Source organism: Lagenorhynchus albirostris, chromosome 12 (genome assembly GCF_949774975.1).
Source record: "Lagenorhynchus albirostris chromosome 12, mLagAlb1.1, whole genome shotgun sequence".
Classification (NCBI taxonomy): domain Eukaryota; kingdom Metazoa; phylum Chordata; class Mammalia; order Artiodactyla; family Delphinidae; genus Lagenorhynchus; species Lagenorhynchus albirostris.
The window spans coordinates 71,276,194-71,283,062 of record NC_083106.1 but is presented as its reverse complement, the minus strand read 5'-3'; the positions used below and the strand labels follow the sequence as shown (position 1 = coordinate 71,283,062).

Sequence of the window (6,869 nt, the reverse complement as noted above, 5' to 3'; positions counted from 1 at the left end):
ATAGCTCTGGGCAAGGGGAGAGTCTCACATTTTAGAAACCTTTCTTGGAGTAACCATACTTCCAAGTAAAATACACGCAAACGCAAAACCACTGGAAAATTCCTAAGCCACGAATGTTTCAATATGGACCAGGATCAGAGTCAGAAACAGAAGTTGAGGGCTTCCCTGGTGGCGCAGTGGTTGAGAGTCCGCCTGCCGATGCAGGGGACATGGGTTCGTGCCCCAGTCCGGGAAGATCCCACATGCCGCGGAGCGGCTGGGCCCGTGAGCCACGGCCGCTGAGCCTGCGCGTCCGGAGCCTGCGCTCCGCAACGGGAGAGGCCACAACAGTGAGAGGCCCGCGTACCGCAAAAAAAGAAACAGAAGTTGAAACCGAAAGCAGAAGAAGCCTGAGGGAGGGGAGAGAAGCAGAGAAATCAAAGGCTGTGCAGAGAACATTCCAGGTTTCTCCTCTTGCTCTTCTCTGGCACACAGCCTACCTGACAGTGTTTTCCCCTCGCCTGCCTCCGTAGGAAAGAGTGAGCCGGGTCTCGCAGGCGGGAAGAGCCGAGGGCCGGACAGCACCCTAAGCCCATCATTCCTGACCTTTCTTTGTGGCTGGTAGGAAGATGCTGTGACAGAGACCCAATTCTCTTGGAGAGCAAAACAAAAACAAAAACAAAACCCCTACATTATGTGGATTTATCTATGCTTTCCTTCAGTTAAACACTTTCAAGATGTTCAAAAGAAATAAGGACTTAGTCCCCTTAAGGAATAGCGTTATATTATTCAGTCTGGGTGAATAAATTAGGAGCAAACAGGGAACAGACAAAATGACTCTGTGTGCATCTACTTTCAAAGGAACTTTAGATTTTAACCCAACGCCCTCATTGCACAGACAAAGAAACTGGGACCCACAGAGGTTACCTGGCTAGCTGGGGGTCACAAAATCCAGGTGGTGGCAAATCTGAGACTAGAGCCTGAGTGTCCTACATCAGGGTGAGTGACTGTCCTAGGACACCAGCCTTGCTGTGAGAAGGAGAGGTTACAAGGGCTGCACAGCCCTGAGGGAGAGAGGATGCTAAGTTCATGCTGAATGGCACAAAGATGAGTTACAGAGATAAATGACCCCCGGATTCTACCAAGCATCTGAGTGTGAAAGGGAGAAATCATGGTAGAAGAAAAGAAAAAAAAAAGACAGCAAAAGAAAAAATACAAACCGCGGGTTTCCCTGGTGGCGCAGTGGTTGAGAGTCTGCCTGCTGATGCAGGGGGCATGGGTACGTGCCCCGGTCCGGGAGGATCCCACATGCCGTGGAGCGGCTGGGCCCGTGAGCCATGGCCGCTGAGCCTGAGCGTCCGGAGCCTGTGCTCCGCGACGGGAGAGGCCACAGCAGTGAGAGGCCCGCGTACCGCAAACAAACAAACCAACAAACAAACTGCATGACAACAATTCAGTTTACTTCATTTGTTAGGGACTGTGTAATGTGCAGATTAAAAAGAAAAAGTGAAGAAAAGAGGAAAATAAGCTACTTGAGCTAATAACTAGGTATTCATCATAACTGAAAGATTTTCTTCCTTTACATTTCTCACTTCAGTGGGAATATATTCCATTTTCACTGAAGTGTTTCTTACCTTGGTTCTCAAAAACCTTTTTCAGAAACGCTTTGGGTGTTTTGTTTTTTGGGGGTATTTTTTGCTTTCCAAAAATTAATTTATTGTTTTAGGGGTGTTTGTTATAATGCAGATCCCTGGGCTCTCCTCCGGAGTTACTGAAGCAGAATCTCTGGGGCTCTCACTCAGAAATCTGAATTTTGAACAAGTTTCCTATGGACGCTGACATACAAGAGCCAGAACCATCCATAATCCCGGCATTGCAGAATCAGCCAAACCCATCTGTCCTCCAGGCCTCCCCTCACCCACTTCAGAGATACTGAGTCTGAGGCTCAGAGACAGTGAGTGCCCTCCAATCACAGAGGCTCCCCAGGCCCTGCCCCAGGCCTGCTCTCGCCGCCAGGCTGTGAAGGACTGAAACTGTTTGATTTGAAGATTCTATACTTTTAGGCTTAAAGTGCAAATAAGTATTGCTTTGCTAATGAAAAACATACCAGATTTTTCTGTCATGAGGATGTATTTTCCCTTCACGGTCAGGGGGAAAAAGTTACCTTATTAAAAACAAGCAAACAAAACAAGAGACAGAATGATTGACTTTCTGGGCTACGCCTCGTTCCTACTTCTCTCAATAAGGCCGAAGCCAGGGCGCCCCAGCCCTACCAGGCTCCCCACCAAGTGGTAGCCCCTCAGAGTAAAGGCCATGGAAGGCCTGGGAACTGTCCCACTTTGCCTACAAGCCCAACTCCTTGGAAAGGATAGAAATTTCTGAGGAGCAGCGCATGTGGCGGGGAATCTGGGACAGGGGAGCAGCCTCCTGAAAGAAGCAGTGTAGCAGCGAGAAGACTCCTGGGCTCGCTGACCCTCTGGGAAACCTCCAGGCTCCTTCCAGGCCCCTCCGTGTATTCTCTAGAATGTGGCCAAACAGCAGAGTCCAATACGAGAAGAGACAGAGGATAGAGAATTCAGACTAGAGACCTGTATGAATCTAAGGATACCTGCTTATTTCCCCAAACCACAGAACGCCCCACGGGGCAGAGAGGAAGGTTAGGGCAACATCCTTTTCACACCCAAATTGTTGAGGCAGTTCTCAGAAATCTGTTTTAAGGAGAGAGACTGAAAATAGCCAGAGCAGTAATCACCACCTTCGAGACTGGATTCCCTAAATATAACGAGCGGCACTCAACCCCGGATTATCTCTGCCCACTGAGGACGAAGGCGTTATAGAAGGAAAGAAAGAAGGCCTACGTGCCTTGGGACCTGAGGGCACCAGCGCTGCACGCCCTCGAACCTCTGGACGGTGCGTGCGGATCAGGACAATTTCTATCTAGCCAGCGCCTGCCCATCTTGATGCGGGTCTGCCCACCTCCTAATTCCATCTGCAGCAACCCTTTGATGTATGGAGTGGCTCGCAGCCTCCCTCCCCTCTATTCCCACCTGATAACAGGACCCCGGTTTATAAAGCCCTCCTCTGACAGTCTCCAGGAAGGCTGACTGTCTTCACGCCAGTGACGAAACAGAGGAAAAGGCAGAATACAGCCAGTAATTGAGTCCCAGCATCTCCAACGGGGCCAACTTTATATATTTCTGTGTGTGTGCGTATACGTGCATATATAGAACGAGAGACACTAACGAGAATTACTCTAAAATGTCAATCCTGGTGACGCCCAGTGATTTTCACTCCCTTTACATTTTTCTGTATTTCCCAATCTTTTATCATCAAGGTGATTATCTTTTTATAATCATTTAATAAAACGTCACCTTAAAAGATATTAAAGGCGATAATTTACCTAGACATGAGCATGGCATATGAAAGACGACCGTTTATGTAGTGTAACATCTGAAAGTAGACAGGAAAAAACTGGTGTACAGATAGAATCCTCACTTTCCCTTTCTGTAGCCCCTTTGTTACTCCTCGTCTGTAAAGTTCCTGGGCCCCTGCCTACCCATTTCTTGGAGCGCTATATAGACTGCATATACCTATAAAAAAATTCTTAAGTTGGAACCGCAACTTCAAACTTCCATACAATCAAAGCCTTTCACCTAAGATGCCAACTAATGGCCAAATGACTGAACCAAATTTTTATGTGTTGTTTTCTTCTCCTCTTTGGGTACAGATATTAAAACAGGTAGTGAAAAAGCAGCTGGGGGGCTTCCCTGGTGGCGCAGTGGTTGGGAGTCCGCCTGCCAATGCAGGCGTACGCGGGTTCGTGCCCCGGTCCGGGAAGATCCCACATGCCGCGGAGCGGATGGGCCCGTGAGCCATGGCCGCTGGGCCGGCGCGTCCGGAGCCTGTGCTCCGCAGGAGGCCCACGTACCGCAAAAAAAAAAAAAAAAAAAAAAAAAAAAAAAAAAAAAAAAAGCAGCTGGATGGGAGAATTATCTGTAAAATTATTAATTTCTGAACAATTGAGAAGTTGAATACAGCTGACCCTTGAACAACGTGGAGGTTAATCTGTGTGTAACTCATAGCTGGCCCTCTGCATCCACGGTTCCTTTCCATTGGCACATTCGACCAACCACAGACCACGCAGTACAGTGATATTCACCACTGAAAAATACCATGTATAAGTGGAATCGTGCAGTTCGAACCCATGTTGTTCAAGGGTCACCGTATATGGTTTTCACGTCATGGAAATGTTGACACTGGATATCAGTGCGTTTCTTAAAGTTAAAATCAAACTGCACACGAATTGTGAAATTTTTTGTTCTAATTCTGTGAAGAATGCCATTGGTAGTTTGACAGGGGTTGCACTGAATCTGTAGATTGCTTTGGGTAGTATTGTCACTTTCACAGTATTGGTTCTTCCAATCCAAAAATATGGTATATTTCTCCATCTGTTTATATCATCTTTGATTTCTTTCATCAGTGTTTTATAGTTTTCTGAGTACAAGTCTTTTGCCTTCTTAGGTAGGTTTACTTCTAGGTATTTTATTCTTTCTGTTGCAATAGTAAATGGGAGTATTTCCTTTATTTCTCTTTCTGAATTTTCGTTGTCAGTGTATAGGAATGCCAGAGATTTCTGTGCATTAATTTTGTATCCTGCAACCTTACCAAATTCACTGATTAGTTCTAGTAGTTTTCTGGTGGCATCTTTAGGATTTTCTATGTATAGTATCATGTCATCGGCAATGACAGTTTTACTTCTTCTTTTCCAATTTGTATTCCTTTTATTGCTTTTTCTTCTCTGATTGCTGTGGCTAGGACTTCTAAAACTATGTTGAACAAGAGTGGTGAGAGTGGACATCCTTGTTTTGTTCCTGATCTTAGTGGAAATGCTTTCAGTTTTTCACCATTGAGAATGATGTTTGCTGTGGGTTTGTCGTATATGGCCTTATTATGTTGAGGTAGGTTCCCCCATGCCCATTTTCTGGAGAGTTTTTATCATAAATGGGTGTTGAATTTTGTCAAAAGCTTTTTCTGCATCTACTGAGATGATCATATGGTTTTTCTCCTTCAATTTGTTAATATGGTGCATCACACTGATCGATTTGTGTATACTGAAGAATCCTTGCATCCCTGGGATAAATCCCACTTGATCATGGAGTATGATCCTTTTAATGTGCTGTTGGATTCTGTTTGCTAGTATTTTGCACAAAAACAGAAATACAGACCAACGGTACAGGATAGAAAGCCCAGAGATAAACTCATGCACATATGGTCACCTAATTTACAACAAAGGAGGAAAGAACATACAATGGAGAAAAGACAGCCTCTTCAATAAGTGGTGCTGGGAAAACTGGACAGCTACATGTAAAAGAATGAAATTAGAACACTCCTTAACACCATACACAAAAATAAACTCCAAATGGATTAAAGACTTAAATGTAAGATCAGACACCTTAAAACTCTTAGAGGAAAACACAGGAAAAACACTCTGACATAAACCACAGCAAGACCTTTTTTGATCCACCTCCTAGAGTAACAGAAATAAAGACAAAAATAAACAAATGGGACTTAATTAAACTTAAAAGCTTTTGCACAGCAAAGGAAACCATAAACAAGACAAAAAGACAGCCCTCAGAATGGGAGAAAATATTTGCAAATGAAACAACAAAGGATTAATCTCCAAAATATATGAACAGCTCATGGAGCTCAATATCAAAAAGACAAACAATCCAGTTAAAAAATGGGTGGAAGACCTAACTAGACATTTCACCAGGGAAGACATACAGATGGCCAAGAGGCACATGAAAAGATGCTCAACATCACTAATTATTAGAGAAATGCAAATCAAAACTACAATTGGATATCACCTCACACCAGTCAGAATGGTCATCATCAAAAAATCTAGAAACAATAAATGCTGGAGAGTGCGTGGAGAAAAGGGAACCCTCCTGCCCTGTTGGTGGCAATGTAAATTGATACAGCCACTATGGAGAACAGTTTGGAGGTTCCTTAAAAAACTAAAAATAGAACTACCATATGATCCAGCAATCCCACTACTGGGCATATACCCTGAGAAAACCATAATTCAAAAAGAGACATGCACCACAATGTTCACTGCAGCACTATTTACAATAGGACCTAGAGTCTGTTGTACAGAGTGAAGTAAGTCAGAAAGAAAAACAAATACTGTATGCTAACACATATATATGGAATCTAAAAAAAAAAAAAATGGTACTGATGAACCTAGTTGCAGGGCAGGAATAAAGAGACAGACATAGAAAATGGACTTGAGGATGTGGGGTGGGAGGGTGAAGCTGGGGCGGAGTGAGAGTAGCATCGACATGTATACACTACCGAACGTAAAATAGTTGGCTGGTGGGAAGCAGCCGCATAGCACAGGGAGATCAGCTCGGTGCTCTGTGACCACCTAGAGGGGTGGGATAGGGAGGGTGGGAGGGAGACGCAAGAGGGAGGGGATATGGGGACATGTGTGTGCATATGGCTGATTCGCTCTGTTGTGCAACAGTATTGTGAAGCAATTATACTCCAATAAAGATCTATTTAAAAAAAAATCAAACTACACACAAGTAACATCACTGAGAATTTCCTGCTCTGGAAAAGTATACGCGACCCTTAGTCAAGGCGCTTCATCAGCTTCACCTTCCCCCGTGGAATAGTCTATGACATCAAATCCATCAAGAGCTGAGGAAGCTTCCCTGACTAAGCCTGTCAGGTGGAAATAGATAAGCTCTATGAAGCTCTTTTGTTTCTTCTCTTCTACATATGTTCACTGCACTATACAGCCACACAGCATACACATAAAACGATAGTCTGATGAAGTTCAACTTACTTGCCAGGATCCATACCGCTCATATTGCCCCCTTAGCTGA

At 44.5% G+C, this 6,869-nt stretch overlaps 1 protein-coding gene across 2 annotated transcripts in view; it reads right to left on the bottom strand.

Moving 5' to 3' along the window:
• Nucleotides 1-6,869, bottom strand: part of UBE3D (ubiquitin protein ligase E3D) — a 153,765-nt gene that overhangs the window by 46,613 nt on the left and 100,283 nt on the right. The window lies entirely within an intron of this gene.